Here is a 16,121-nt window from a genome sequence, read left to right as displayed (position 1 = left end):
TTGTTTGAATAGGCTTTGATAGATGTTTATTGGGTGTACTTTTAAGGCACTCCTTGATGTTAAGGTCACCGGTTCAAAACCTGTGAGTAGTCCCACTAGCCTAATCCCTCCAAAAAAGGTTTTATTTGAATATAGTACCATATTCTGTCAGAAGGTAGTCCTGAACCTTGCAATCTCCAAATTCATTTTTGGGATGTGTTTCCTCTGAATTGGATAAGCATGTTGTCTTTCAGACAGTCATGAAGTAAGATTGAATTTGTATCTCTACTATCTCTTCCTTTGTGTTTGTTGGATTCTTTATCATAAATTGAGATTGGTCTTCATTTTCTCTGCTGTTGCTCCTTTCTGTGAAGTGTGTGCATATTGTTAGCAAGATGTAATTTTGATTTGGATTTTAGATTCTTTTAGGTTAATCTCTATCACTCTTTTGAGCTCATAAATACAGCAAATGACCTTATTTTAACTAACAAACGTTTTGGAGTTAAGTGTCAGTCTTGTGAGGACTAATATCTCCATTGGTGACATAAGATGAGGAAGTGCTGACTTAAAGGTATACATTGGAAAAATTGACTTTCATGTAGGAAAGAAAGGTTAAAACAATTTGAATTGTTGGCAAACTAGGGAATTGCAGAAGTGAATAACAATGAATCTCAAGCAGAGGTGGTGTCGATAGACACCATATAGCAGTAAATCCCAAGTGAGCATAGCTCATCATATAAGGGTAACACCGTATACTACTGTGATTATTTGTTCCATAGGATTATCTATGTATAACCCAAAACATAACTAATCCCATGGAATAAGGAAGATATTGTCAACTTTAATCAGCTAAGGTGTGTTGAGATCTCTTGATTTTCTGCCTTGACATGCACACCAGTGGACTATGTCAGGACCACCTTTGGTTAGCCTGATCATCCAATTGATTGCATAGTCAGCCTTCCATTGTCGATTGATTGTCGCTAGAAGACAGCGATGTGAATTATGATATTATCTTTGTACATGTGCACATCCCCATAAGAATAGCTTTCCTCCAGCAGAGGCTATCTCAGCCTCCTTCCTTCTCAGCTATCAAAACCTCTACAACCTTCTCTTGAAGCTATCTCAGCCTCGTCTTGAACCTCTCTCAGCCTGCTCTTGAAGCTCTCTCAACCTCTTCTCTTCTTCTCCTTCGCTAAGTCTACACTTGAAGAATGAATGCTCTCCTTTACCTTTTCTCCCCTTTTAGCCTTCTCTAATGAAGTGAAGCCCTAACCCTATAATCAAGGGCTAAGATTAGTTCTCAGCTCTCCTTGGTCAAGAGTGTGTTAGTTTAAAGAGCTCGGACAAGTGTTCTAATCTCAGATGGTGTCTGTGAGACTAAGGAACACTATGGTTTGATTTTCTCTAATACCCAAAAAAAGTTCCGAAGGAAAATTGACTTAATTAGAACTAATTATTTTCCAGTTTATTAATTTTCCCAAGTCTAACTTAAGGAAATGGCTTAACTAATCGGGATTAATTGAGGTCAATCAATTTTCCTCTAGTGACTTCTAGAAAAGTCATGTGATGGGGTCAAGATGATCTTAGCCATCAATTGTGATTAGATTGTGGTCGTTGATTGCTCAACGAGAGATTAGAAGAGGAAATCAATGGGGCTTTTGGAAAACACATCGAGACACATATTTGCAGTGATAGCAAGAGTGCTGTGATTGTGTGAGGGAACTAACAAATCAAGATCAACAGAGTTTGGAGACAGGATTGTTGGGGGAGATTCTTCACAACAATTTCTTGAGTTTATAGGATATCGATATTTCTGTAGAGAGGTCAAGTTGATTTTCCCGGCTGTGTGAGTTTGGTAGAGAGTGTCGAGTGCCAGGGTCGCACGTGTGACAGACTCAGTGGGCCAAAGGGAGGCCAAATTGGATCAGAGGGGCCAAATTGCTTCCAGGAGCCTAAATCGACTTGCATAAGTGACTAGAATATTTTTCCGAAGGTTTGCTAATTTATGACAAATAGTTGCAATTTCTACATCAAAAATTTTATGAAGAATAATAAAAATACTTATCTGTAGAATTGGCTTTCCCCACACTCGGGTTTTTCCAGAGACATTTGTCCAAAAATATTGGTGTTCATTATTTGTGTATATGTGCAATAATTTATCTGTTCCTATAGTTTATTTATTTTCTTTGAAGTTGCAGTAGCCTTTTATTCAGTGTTTTTCGAAAATAAATTGCAGAAGACAAATAATAAATTGATAGGAGGATAAAAACTAGTTAACTGGAAGAGAATTGAAAATTTCACATGGTATCATAGCAAATCTGAGGGCAAAAGAAGGCTTTGCGCAGACACACGAAGAGAAAGTTCGAGGATTTTGAGCACAATTTATATTCTTTAGTTTATTTGGGTTTTGCTTATTTTTTGACTGTAAGAAAATGGCTTTAGCAGGTTTGAGAGATCAAGACAGATTGGATGGAGCCTCAAATTTTGGTGTTTGGAAGCCAAAATTTCTCTATTGTTGGAAGAGAATGGTCTCAAGGATTATGTGACCAATGTGATAGCCATTCCTACGGATCCACAACAACTTTCAACATATCAGAAGGAAGATGCCAAAACACAGAGGATAATCCTTGATGGAGTCAAGGACCATATAGTTCTGCATATTGTTGAGTTGGATACGACAAAGAAGATGTGGGACACTATTTTGAAACTGTTCTAGGATGCGACCACTAACAGGAAGCTATTTCTCAGAGAGAAACCGAGGAGTATGAAGATGCAGAAGGGTGGTAATGTTACCAATTACCTCACCAAACTTAGATTGGTAAAGAATGAGTTAGTTGCAGTGGGAGACAAACCAGATGATGACAAGATGGTGCGTATAGTCTTAAATGATTTTACGAAGTAGTGGGTTGTATTTGTCCAAGTGATTAATGGATGAAACCCATTGTCAGGTTGGGATCGATTATGGAGCGATTTCAACTAGGAGGAGCTGAGGCTCAGTCTTGTCAGTAGCAACATTTGTATAACTCAAAGGGGTGAGGAGCAACAAGAGAACGTGGCCCTAGATGGAAAAGGAAAAGCGAAGAAGGGGTCCAGTAAGGGACCAAACCAAAAAGGGGAGAAGAAGAAGGTTATCCTATCTAAGTTTAGAATTTGATATTTAGAGTTCAAAGTTCTTGCTCAAAATTTTGATAACCCTAGATGCTCTCTCTATGATAATATGTTCCTATATATATGTGCTTGGTTGTACTTGTTGATGAAGATTTGCAAGTACATAGTCTTCAATATGTTGAAGATGCTTACCTCCCTCATACTTAGTGATAACTTGATGATGATGTTGAACATGATGGAAAGAGGGAGCTGTAAGAAGCCTGATAGCATTGAAGTATACATTGCTTATTAATAGATGACCTTGTTGCCATGTGAGGATAAGAACGATTGATGTTCCAAAAGGTTGATGTTCTCCAATGATATGGTGATAAAACCTATGTGGCTGAGTTGTTGATGGATTTGCCCCCTAGTAAAAGTGAAGATTGGATAAAGAAAGTGTATAACTCCCCAGTTAAAAGGGAGGGCATATTGTGATAGCTATAGTAAAGACCTTGAAGAAAAGTAAGATTAGAGAAAGGCTAAAGCACTACAGATTGTTATTCTTGATTGATGAAAAATAAGGATTGGATGTCCTAAAAAGTGTTGAGGCTAGATTTGGTGTTGGTGGAGAAGACGAAGAAGGAAGCTTTTGTTGAAATGTGTTTGGATATTGTGATGACCGAAGAAACATCTGAATAGTTGAAGACCCCGAAGATTGTGCTCGCATGCAAGAACATATACATTGGAAATTTGAATACTGGTTGGGGTGGTGAAGCTACAATATGTGCCAACAAATGAAAAAGTAGCTGATGTGTTGACGAAATCTCTTCCCAACAAGAAGTTAGTTTATTTTAGGAGCATGCTCGAATTGGTGGATATTTCTGATTTGGTTGAGAGGGAGAGGTGAGTACCATAAAAATTCCTGTATGATGGTACTTGGGAGGACATCATGGCCTGGTTAATATTGAGATCTCAATTGATGTCTAGATCCTAGAAGGAGGGTATCGTGTGGAGCTCCGGTTTAGTGGTGAACCTGAATCCCTGTAAGGTTTGGTGGCAAGGCGTGGGGGCCTAGATGGTATCTATATCCTGTTGGATGGATACCAGGGTTGTAGCCTGATGGTATCTATTGAGGCAATTGCCTAGAGGACATCTTAGTCCATGTTGGTTGGATACCTTGGCAGTTAGGGTATCCCAAGCATTGCGTATGCTACTATTCTCTTAAGAACTTTTAAAATTGAGGTCAACCTTGTGTCGTTTGAAGAATTATGAATACTTCCCTATTTAAGCAGGAGTGTTAAGAAATGTAACTAGTATCAGTCTTCATAATTGTATTTGAGTCATGATGTAATGTATTTGTCAAAAAGAAAGAAAAGGAAAATTATTATAAAAGAAAATCTATTTTTATGAGCACGGGTTTCATGCTTTATGTATTTTGTTTATAGGTCAAGCCTCCATTGTAGGCTTCTAGGGTTGAGTCATAAGTCATTGACAATGCCATTTTGTTATAAACCCTTCTTGGGCTTATTATGTCTAAAGAAAGAAAAATTATTCTATGTAATTTAGTTATATATTACTCCTCCACCAAGTTGGCTTCAAGAGTTTCCAAGTCGGCCTCAACATCTAGCAAGTTGGCACTATTGAAGATGATTTGACCAAAAAGACCTTATATAAGCATAAATTTCGACCTAGTATGGTATCCATCTCCAAGCATGAATTCAATTTGTAATTTTAAGGGAAGAAGTGCGAGACACAAGGAATGATGGACAATGAAGAAGAAGAAGACCATTAACTCATCTTATTTCTACCCACACGAGCAAAAAGAACCGAAGAAAATGTGCGAAGTTGTAGGGATAAAAGTGCAGGCCAAAAATTTCAGAAATTGCAGAGGAGACTCCATTTGACTTGGATATTGAAGTTGAATTTATATTGACTTTGGAAATCTTGACTAGTCTTCTTGAATGCATGACTTGGTGGATGGAAGAAAGTCTTTGTCTTGGTCAAAAAGGTCTAGGTTGTCTCATTTGATTTGATTCTAAAGAAGAGAAGAAGAATTTCTGGTTTTTCCTCTAGAAGAAGAATTTATGGGTTTTGCCTTGGCTGATTGCCTACACCTTGTGTTCTTTTTGTTTGTGTTAAACACACATGGGAAACATAGAATAGGAAAGATAAATCAGTGAGTTCATTTTTTTATTAACAATAGATATACATTTATAGTACAAATATGTGACTCTTGGGTTTCAGATCCCAAGGTCTCTTGGACTCCTTTTGTCCATTCGACTTCCACACTAACCCACTTAGGATTAGGTGTCCAACATTCCCCCCCTTAATCCGAAGGGTTATGTATGAGTCCAAGAAGAGAGCTGTAATACAAAATGTGCAAAAATGCATGGCAGCACTAGGCTGAATGTGCTCTATGAAATGTTGGTAAAAAAGGGCGGTGGTTCAAGGATGACCACCAACACTGGAACGCTTAGTGTAGTTCCCAGAACTCTTCCAAAACTGGCAAGAAGCTGGAGTCTTCTGCTAGAGGAAGTGTTCTTAATCTGTGATGGTTTAAGGATGACCAACAACTCTGAAATGCTTAATGCAATTCCTGGAACTCTTCCAAAACTGGCAAGAAGTTGGAGTCTTCTGCTAGAGGAAGTGTTCTTAATCTGTGATGGTTTAAGGATGACCAACAACTCTGGAATGCTTAATGCAATTCCTGGAACTCTTCCAAAACTGGCAAGAAGCTGGAGTCTTCTGCTAGAGGAACTGTTCTTAATCTGTGATGGTTTAAGGATGACCAACAACTCTGGAATGCTTAATGCAATTCCTGGAACTCTTCCAAAACTGGCAAGAAGCTGGTGTCTTCTGCTAGAGGAAGTGTTCTCAATCTGTTCACGGGCATCTTTGTTTCTGGCTACAACTCTGAAACTGGTGTGGCAGGTTGTGGCTCAGGCTCGCTTGATGTGGCTTTGAAGCTTGTAGATGACCATCATTTCCCCCCTGTCAGATACAAGGTGAGAAGATGGAGAAAACTCGGCTGCAAGACTGTTCAATACTCTGGAACAAGTTCTGACATGTGTTTGGAATATCTTCTTGGCTGTTGATGCCCATTGCCAAGAAGCGATCCATCCAAGATGAATCTTTGTTCTTGCAGGACGCTTATTTCTGAAGCATCTGTGTGAAGAATGGCTGGTTTTATGACAGTGCTTACATGGATGAAGATCAAAACAGTGATCTTTCAGATGGCCAACTCGATCACAGTGTTGGAATTTCTCAATCTGTTGTTGTTGTTGTTGCTGTGGAAGAGGGGCAGAATCTGGAACAGCTGGAGGTGAACTGTCATGAGGAGCAAGTGAACTGTTATGAATGAATCCAGCATTCTGAAACTGAATGGGCTTGGCATAGTCTGGAATATGAAAGGACAAGTCCTTGTCATATCTAAGACCAGTTCTGTGCTTCTTGTGGACAAGCTGTTCCCAAGGTCTGATGATGGGCTTGGGAAGTGCAGACTGAATTTCTGGATCTGCATGTACAATTGCTGCTTTATTGGGCACTGGATCTGAATGAACTTCAGCAATATTGTTTTGCTGTTTATGGGAGTCTGTTTCATTGTTCTGAACAGAAACAGGTTCAGAATGATGACTCCACTGCTGTAATTCTTCTTGCTGTAGCTTTGTCTCCAACTGCAAAAACTCAATATTTTCTTGTGCATTTTGTAGACATGTCTGAATTTCTGAGAGAAAATCCTTACTGATTCTGACTGTCCCATCAACAGTGGAAAAGATTAGACTATTTAGTAACTGTAATGCATCATCAATTTGCTCCATTTAATGACAATGTTGCACAAATATCTCATACAATGCCAAATAACCGCAACTTTAAAGAATATAAATAGCCCCCAATGCTTATGAACTTTGAACTCGGTCGTTCCAATTAATCCTCCAATTGATGAGGATGCCCTTTTAACAGCTCAGACCACATTAATAGAAATGTCTCAGTTCTTTGATGGAATGGATGAGGATGGAAATCTTTGAAATACCAATGGACATGACACAGATGGAGATGCTAGTTATTTTGAAAAATAATGCAAAGTGGCACCTACTAGTAATGGCAAACAACAATGCTATAAGGGAAGGTGCAATCAGTGGTAAACAAGGAACCCCAGATTAGATTGCGCATCTTTTGAGCATTATATACGTTATAGAATTCATCGAGCCCTGAGTGGATGTATACGGCACTGATCTCAAAAATCCTGGCACAGTGAAGTCAGGTTATATATATATATATATATATATATATATATATACGCGGTTCTCTCAATGTTTATGGGACTATACTATTTTTGAAGTTCATCAACCATATGACCAATCTCGATCACTGAATTATGCTAACAACCTGCTATAGGAACTTTCCATTTGATGCAATTAGAAATGCATATCATGGCAAACTTTTCATATAGAATAGCTGGAAATTAATCAAATAATGCAAGAAACATTCTTGGTGTTGTCCTGTTCGGATTTGTGAGAAGTCCGTGGCATTTTCGGGTAAATATGCGACACACAAGGCTTTCTGCTGCCAGATTATTTACAGTTATTGGTTGAGATCTGACTTGACATACATAGTATATTGATGATCCATGGCCGCGCTTTTGATTTGTTCATTTGTTCATGTTTATATATACATAAACAATTACGTATTCCGCGTCTTCCAACAGCTTTGATTCCCTGCTTTTCGTCCAGATTAGGATTTTCGTTTTGACTTTGATATCAATAATGAAAGGTTCATGAATGTATTAATTAGATTTGTAAACTCCTGAGAATCGCACGGGAGAAAACGCTTCAGACAGATGCTACGTAAATTCCTTTACACTGGATTGTTGTGTTCTGTGCAAACACAAGCACTTTGCAAAGAGTATTCAGTGTTACATGACAAGACCTGATGCTGCTTTTTTTTATGGCATTGCTTCAGAAGGAGCCTGCTTGACTGTAATTTTTCAGTTCTTTATTCCAGGAACTCGCCAGACAGACAATTCTACAAGCTTGCATTGCGGATTGCCTGTACTTGATCCAGGGTTAACATAAAAATTGAATAGTTTCCTTGTATTAGAAGATGATTACAGGATTGTGATTGGAGATGCGATGTCTACTTCTTCTAAACAAGATTTCATTTATACGAAATTGTTTGTAACCAGAGACGTGGCCTGCTTAGAATCTTTGATCCTCTTAAATGAATTTTCAGCGTACCATTATTCAATGTACACATGTAAAACGGTCTTCAAAATAGTTCTAGAACCAAAGCAAACATCATCGTTCAATATAGTGCAACATACATACCATAGAATACCAAACGGTCTTCACAGAGCATACACCTCCCAGAACCACAATCCGGCGGAATTGTTTATGTGTTTGATAGCGTGCCACCTTTGGATTCTTATTGATGTATACAGCTTAAACTTTTCTGCGGGAACTTGTAATCACCGTGAACTGAGCAATAAAAAACGCGCATTTAAAACAACATCATTCAAAGCTTCGTTTTCCCTTTAGGTGTACCGGCAACATTCTCAAAGTAAAATATGGTGGTCCTGGAGCAAATTCGTTAACTTGTCTTTGACATTGTCCCCCAGGTTGTCTTAGAACTCCGTGTCAAGAAATGCCTCTTCACGCTTCCGCTGCGCAAGACCCTGAGCACCTTCAGTCACAATGTCTCCCGCTCCTTCTCACCGCAGCATAGACAACATCCCATTTCCTGACCTGCAATGCCAAGCCTTTTGCTGCTTCCGGTGGCTTTTCCTGGAATTTTTCCGGCACGTAGAAACTGACGACAAAGGAAGACTCGCAGAAGGGGCCTCTTGACGGAAAGATTTCTGTGAACACCGGGGCCGTCATCGGCACCTTGGCTTGTTCCGCATTCTGCCCTTGAATGTAATCAAACAGACTCAAGAATCCAGTTCTGGTAGCTTCTAAGAAGGAAATGTTTTTGATGGGAGGAACTATGGATAGATATATATGGATTCCGAAGTTAATACTGTAGACTGGGCGTGTGAGCACTCTGGAAGAGTAACAAGGACACTTATGGTTTTTAAAAAACTCAGTGACTCATATCAACTCCTCGCTTAGGCATCAAAAGAGACTTCAACATATATTCGTTGCAACTTTTCCATGTTAGGCCAACTGCTTCATTCACCTAAAACGCATAGCTGACACGGTATCTCTGTATAGGAGCAGGCCGGACTGTATTAGAGCAGAAATGCAGAAATGCACAGTCCCTAGTTTAGCGCAGGAGAATTAATGTGACCACAGGATTCAGGACTGAGTATGTGGCAGAAAAATAGGAGTTGCAGGAGAATCTAAACGTCTATGAGGCCAGCAGCGTGAGAGAGGGCAGCGTAGTATATGGAAGTCCAACAGTCAGAGAATAATCACAGATATTTGCAGCGTCTAAACAGGGGCAGCGTTTCTTTTATGAACCGTTTATGAACAGTCAGGAGCCAGAGAGCGCAGGTAATGGCAGACACTCAAAAATTATGCAGAATTTATGTGACTGACAGACAGCGTTCAAAAATTATGAAATGTATGGATTCTAAACGTATTCAGATGAATAGGGCGTAGGTCTTATAAATAGAATACGGCAGAATGCAGATAATGTCAGACATAGAATCTTAAAATAGCCAGAGACTTGCGGATTTCAGACGTCAGGAATATCGGGATGGCAGAGCCAGCGCGCCAGGGATTTTAATGCACACATTGTTGTATTCATTCAAACGCACCGAAAATTGTACATATGGCAGCACAAATATATATAACAAATTCAACACCAGCACATAAATATATATAACGAATTCATGAGTTGTCATGGCATGTTGGGTGTACATGGGATTGTAGGATGATTAGACTACGTTGTTGGTAGGAGGAGGTGGCATCGTTAGGCCACCGTATAGGGCATCATATGGAGACAATGCTCTCTCGTTGATGTATTGGGCACCAGAGCTACTAAGGTTCGACACGGTTGCGTTATTCCAAATTGCATTTGAGGAGTTGGGCCACTGAGGTGTACCTGGGCAGATGAGGAGGTGTAGATCACATCGTGGTGGGTGTATTATCACAATGGTGGATGCATGGGCACATATGGGATGCCCTATGGTACATGGTGGCATGGCATTGAGCGTTGGTATCCAATGGTGCATGGAGTTGTTCCACGACGTTTAGTGCTATGCAGAGGAGTGTAGGGGTATGTATTTCTGTGCAACAAAGCATGATGGTGCACAACAGGTTGTTGAAGTGTTGTCGCCAGAAAGCATGATGGTGGGCATTAGGCACATCATTGTGTTTGGCACACTTAGATTTGGAGACCAAGTTGATCACAGGGCCGACCGTGAGCTTCCATTTATAACTCTCCAACATTGCACACTAACACAAGGGACTTGGATATCGTCTCTTGATGCTTGCATCATGAGAAACAGGACCCGGGAGGATCATTTGAGACTGTTAGATGGGACACAATGCTTTAGGAGAGAGGCTTTCTAGCTGTGGCATATGGTCAGGGCGTGAGTTAGTGGATGCATGCTTGGGGGTAGTCTGATCTTTTGTAGAGGTAACACTTGCACCATCCTTGATCCCACACTTAGGGAGATGCATGAACCCCTTTTAGCGAGACATTCTGAGGTATCTCAAGAGCATCTATAGCAGTTGGTGGAACTTAATTGCAAATGGATGTTTAGACTACAGGTAGTATTGGGAAGTGCTTTCAAGAGGTAGGATGATAGATCCCACTGTGTGGTATGGCCAGCTCAGGGAAATTTCGCACGTACTAGATTGGTTCATGATGTAGGGAGTCCATATATTGATTGCATACAGGGAGTTGAGAAAAGGTACAGGTTGGTGCCAATAGTTGTCATGGCTATGCCGCAGTCGTTCTAGCTGTGGGATCCAGGGAGTTGGTTGGCTGATGGGACACTGTTTTGTGATGAGTGGGATCAGGACAAAGGATGACCCAATTCACACTTGGTTTGACATGTGGGGAATTTTTGGGGCCTTTGTCGCAGGGCAAGATTGGTTTTCCTTGTTGCTGCTACTGCTGATGGTGAGTGTTGGATGGGTATGTCGTGACATGGTGGAGATGCTTGGGCCAGATGCGTTGGGGCTCTATAGATATTTTGCCATCAGGGCCTAAGAGAGGAGGATACAACTTGCACATGATGGGCAGATCGTCATGGTCAAAGTTTCGCAACGACAACATGGTGGCACCCTTTTTAGACTAGCATTGGATTCGGGCATCATAGGATTTGGCAGTACAACTACCCTTGGGGATGAGTCGATCTCTAGAGGGGGAGATCATTCAGATCTTCCATTGGGCTTTAGTGATTCGCTGATGGTGTGGGGGACTTCATTAGCATGGCAGGGGCATCAGCAGGAAGATATTCGGAGAAGCTCATGCGAGCGAGACTTTATCTCTACAGGGATTGGGTGGTTTACTCTTGGAGTGTATGAGATGGACCACTCGGTAGGGAAGCTTCATGAGGAGTTAGACAAAGTGCTACATTATTATGATAATGATGCCCTACTCATTTATGGTATGTAGAGGGCTTCTGGTACTTATACCTAGAAGGATAGTGAGTGGAGCAAGGGGAGCCTCACGTTGGACATGATGGCTTGGGATCCTAGTATTGAGGGATTCCTTCATGACATGACAGTGCAAAGGTCAAGGACGATTCAATGACGCATCTAGGACCCTAGCATAGTTTGCAGTAATAGTGGGGATCAACAACTAGAGAGGGTGCTTGTTCAGGGATTGCTTTAGGAGAAGCAATTTTTGGCAGGGAGCACTGTAATACCCCCAATTTTGATTTTTCATTTGAGGAGATTAATGAAGTTTAGTGGGGAGGTGCTAGGCATAGCACAATTTTGTAGTTCGAGTTTTGGAGATGATTTCGGCTTGAGGAGCTTGGGTGAAAAGGCAAGATTACAGCTCATTGGCGAGTGGGGGCCACAAGAGAGAGAAAAAGGGAATGCACACTTGTGGAGCAAGAGAGAAAAAAAAGGGGGTGAACTAGTGGAAAGTGGGGGCCACCAAGGGAGAGAGACCAACAATTATAAATAGAGCAAGGAGGCTCTCATTACGGGCGTCTTTGATCATTTGACAATTTAACATTAGTTCTCTTGAGCTGCTTAGCCAAGAAAACAGTGTTGTTCAGAACAAGGAATTTCCAAACGGGAATTCCACCCTCATTTCGGAGAACTTCGAGTGTCTCCCTAGTGAGGCAATTTGGGCAGCTCAATTTAGAGTTTCCATAAGGCCTATTTACAGGTTATTTCAGCTGGTGCATTTTTCTTCCATGATGCAAAAGTGGTTCGAATTGCTTGTGGGGAGATCATTTACAAAGGAGTAGGATTTGCAGGGGATTTCCCCTAATTTAGTCGGATATTTTGTGGTGATTAGCAGGGCTGAGTTTGAGAGAATTCTTGGGGCCGAAATTCTATCTTTTTGGAAGTGCGCAGGGACCTCTAGGCAGGCTTGCGTAGGGGTTGGAGGAATAGAGGTTGAGGAGAGATAAGGGTTGAAGATTTGAGGTATTCTTCATGGGAGAATTTATCCAGAGTTGGGAGAGATTTCTAGTTGTGAATTTGAGCTTACTTTAGCAGTATCAGTTATGTGCGACGTTTTTTGGGCAAATTGGGCAATTTGAACTTGTTGGGGGTCACCCAAGGTTGATGGATTCAACCCAAACCCTTTCTGGGTTTTTGTGGGTTTATTGAGAGGAGTCTCCAACTAATTTTACAAATTTTTTTGAGCAATATTCGGGCCTGAAATCCTCATTCTTATAGCAGGGCAAATTGCTGGTTAACTAAGGAATTTGCACCATTTTGTGGGTTCGACTTTGGCTTGGAGATAGGCCAAACCTTTTTTGGGTATTTTTGGGTTTGAGGAGAGGAGCTTGTGGCTACATTTAAAAGCATGTCGGGTATTATTTTGACCAGGACGACCAGTTCCACTTAGCAAACAATAGTGGAGTTTCTAGGCCAGTTAGAGCTACATATTTGGGCCAATTCCAACACTTGATGCTACATATTCTCACCTGGGGTTTGCTTTGCTTGATGTAGCAAGCCCAGGTTCTATGGAATTCATCTTATTGTACTTGATTTTCCATGCATAATTAATAAAATGGCTTGGGACTATTGCCCAGATTTTGGGGTTTTCTAATTTGTGCACTTGTTCAGATTTTTATTACTGTAGTTTAGTTGATGCTCAGGTTATTTGCTATATTTTCGTAGGTTGGAATATTACAGTGGTGCCAGAGCCATAATGTTGGCTCAGCCTGTGGGGAACCATTCATTCTATGACAAGACTAGAATAAAAAACTAAGAAATCATGGGATCCAAAGAAAGGTTAAAATCAAACAACATGGCAGTAACCTTGAACGAGGTGATTTTATGAGAAAAAGGTACAAGGTACAAAAAGTCATTAAAATGACTAGGTGAGGTCATTAATGAAGGGGGAGACATAAAGAACGGTCAATGGGAGATTAGATCTCTACTCTAGATTAAAGAGAGCGAAAAGGGAGTCACTACCTCTTTTGAAAGTGACAAATGTCCTATATGTTCTAGGGTTGAAGAAGAATCTGATTTTAGTGTCCAATATTGAGGACATGGGATATGTGGTGGTGTTTCGAGGTTGACATGCACTCATATATCCCAAGGGACCCAACATCGCTTCTGCTAGAGTGATTGGATTCTGCAGTGGGAGAATTTATAGGTTCATGTTTCAGCCTACCAGAGCCTTAGTGGCTATGACCAGCAACAGTGAGTTGTGCTAGTAATGCCACAAGAGGATGGCCCACTTGCACCACGGAGCATTCAAGATGTTGATGGAGATGGTTACTCGCTTGCCAAAGTTTAGTATTGAGCATCATGATGTGTGCAGGGGGTGTGCTTTGGGAAAGTACACCAAGACTCCTTTCCCGAGCAGTGACAATAGGGTAGCAGGTAACCTTGATTTGATTCACTCTAATGTTTGTGGTCTTATGAATTCTGTATCATTGAGTGGATATGAGTACTATGTTACTTTCATTGATGACTACTCCAAGAAGACCAAGATTTTCTTTATGAAGACCAAGGATTAGTTCTTCAAGAGGTTGCAAGAGTTTAAGGCTCTCATGGAAAACCAACCAGGGAAGAAGATCAAGGTCTTGCGGATAGACAATGGTGGCTAGTATACCTCCAATGAGATGGAGGAGTTTTGTAGAAGAGTGGGCATCAAGAGAGAGTATATAGTGCCTTATAACCCCCAGCAAAATGGGGTGGTAGAGAGGAGGAATAGGGGCATAGTGGGGGCAATGAGAGCCATGTTGTATGATCAAAGACTACCTTTCTTTTTATGGGCTAAGGCTTGTAACACTGTAGTGTATTTGCAGAATACGAGTCCACACAAAGTGTTGGGGAGTAAGACTCCTGAGGACGTTTTTTCTAGTAAGAAGCTTGAGATTGGGTACTTGAGAATTTTTGGGTGCCTTACTTATTCACATGTCCTTGAGGATAAGAGTACAAAGATGGAACCCACTGTAAAGAAGGGCATCCTTGTGGGTTATAGTGAGACTTCCAAGGCCTATCTCATTTATATTCTTGCTAAGAGTAAAGTTGTCCTGAGGCAGGATGTGATGTTTGAGGAGGAGAGGGCCTTGAGGAGCCCACAGGAGGATAATCATTAGAGTAGCAGAATCGTCAATAGGGGAGCACACCACAAGTTTCAAGATCAGGTACATAGGGGTTATGAGGATCACCGACTTCTAGAGTGACAGGTTCATAGTCTTCAGTATCATAAGGCACAAACTCTCAAAGTACAGGTTTACCACTAGCGACAAGGGCATCATCATCAGGTGCTCCGGGGGAGGAGATTCCCACACTAGTATAGGAGGCTACTTCAGGGAAGAGAAAGCCAAGATGGCATTATGAGACCTTGAATGAAGCACAAGTCAGTGGGGAAACCTAAGTGGTCAGTTAGGGAGAGCAGACCACCAGAGAGGTTGGGTGGCTTTATGGGTAGTGTTGTGGAGACTGAGCCATCTATTTACGAGGAGGCTACGAGTCAGCAGATTTGGAGGGATGCCATGGTGGAGGAGTATGCTTCCATCATGAAGAATGATGTGTGGGAGATAGTGTCAAGACCTGAGGGGAAGTCGGTGGTGACTTCTAGGTTGCTTTACAAGATCAAACATGTAGCAGATGGCAACATGGACAAGTCCAAAGCTCGATTTGTGTCACGAGGGTTCTCATAAGTAGATGGAGTTGACTATGAGGGGACCTTTGCATCGATGGCTAGATACACCTCTATTAGAGCAGTGCTCTCCATACCAGTTAAGATGGGGTGGAAGATTCACCAGAATGATGTGAAGGTCGCTTTTCTTAATGGTGTCATACAAGAGGAGGTTTACATTGACCAACCACAGAACTTTCACCCCACGCAACCTAGAATGGGTGGGGTGAAAGTTCTGGGTAAGAAACATTCATTTTCTTGGTTTTTTCTTACTATTTCTTTTATTTTTTGAGGGTTTATGCTTAAAACGTAAAAAACGTTTTTTCTTTACAAATTTGTTTTTAATTTTCTTTTTTGAAGTAATGGCTTCCAAACTAGGTGCAAGTTTAGTCCCCAAGTCCAACCCGAGGGTTGACTATTACCCTCTTTGGAGGCATGTTCGGAAGCTTCAAAGATGTGCACGTGGTGGCTTATGGGAATGACAATGTAATCTTTGCAGTAATTTGTACAAGGGTTCCTACCCAAGAGTGAAGGCACATCTTTTGCATGGAGGAGGACATCGGACTTCAAGTTGCACAAAAACAACAAACCCAATAGTGATGAGGGCATATCAAAGAGAGCAAGATGAGGTTGATGAACTTAAAAGAAGGCATGAAGAGCTTATTGATGCTACTCATCAACCTCCACCAAACATTGAGCCAAGGATTGTGTTTGAAGCAAGGAAGAGGAGAGCCACTCAACAACCAAAAAAACCGCCATTGAAAACTACTAGAGGGACATCTACTTTAGTTCAAGATAACAAAGTTTCTAAATTGGTG

The 16,121-nt window shown here is 41.1% G+C and overlaps 1 protein-coding gene across 1 annotated transcript in view; it reads left to right on the top strand.

Annotated features, from left to right (window-relative positions):
- The window catches only part of GRV2 (DNAJ heat shock N-terminal domain-containing protein), a 466,773-nt gene that overhangs the window by 337,892 nt on the left and 112,760 nt on the right, over positions 1-16,121 (top strand). The gene's annotated exons all lie outside the window — the stretch shown is intronic.

Source organism: Pinus tabuliformis, chromosome 6 (assembly GCF_031772625.1).
Source record: "Pinus tabuliformis cultivar Carrire ecotype Pingquan chromosome 6, CPIR1, whole genome shotgun sequence".
In the NCBI taxonomy this organism is placed as follows: domain Eukaryota; kingdom Viridiplantae; phylum Streptophyta; class Pinopsida; order Pinales; family Pinaceae; genus Pinus; species Pinus tabuliformis.
This window is presented reverse-complemented; position numbering and strand designations above follow the sequence as displayed.